At 45.1% G+C, this 286-nt stretch overlaps 1 protein-coding gene across 1 annotated transcript in view; it reads right to left on the bottom strand.

The window, feature by feature from the left end:
- EMH_0028340 (uncharacterized protein) overlaps nucleotides 1–286 on the bottom strand; it is a gene marked incomplete at both ends in the record, with an annotated part of 8,657 nt that overhangs the window by 5,998 nt on the left and 2,373 nt on the right. The gene's annotated exons all lie outside the window — the stretch shown is intronic.

Genomic DNA, 286 nt, shown 5'->3' with positions numbered 1-286 from the left:
GAAAACCTGAAACACAAACCCTAATCTAGGGTTTAGGGTTTAGGGTTTAGGTGAGGGTTTAGGGTTTACACAAGGCGTCAACAGCGGGTCTAGGAGAATGCCGCAGTGATTGTTTAACTGAGGGTTTAGGGTTTGATTGAGGGTTTAGGGTTTAGCTGAGGGTTTAGGGTTTACGTGAGGGTTTATGAAGGGCTTCAGGAGAGGGCTTTAGTGAGGGTTTAACAGAAGATTCAAATGAGGGTTTAGGGTTTAGGGTTTAGGGTTTACCTTTCAGCTAGATTCGCGA

This window comes from Eimeria mitis, genomic scaffold, assembly GCF_000499745.2.
Source record: "Eimeria mitis Houghton genomic scaffold, Emh_scaff1052, whole genome shotgun sequence".
Lineage (NCBI taxonomy): Eukaryota > Apicomplexa > Conoidasida > Eucoccidiorida > Eimeriidae > Eimeria > Eimeria mitis.
This window is presented reverse-complemented; position numbering and strand designations above follow the sequence as displayed.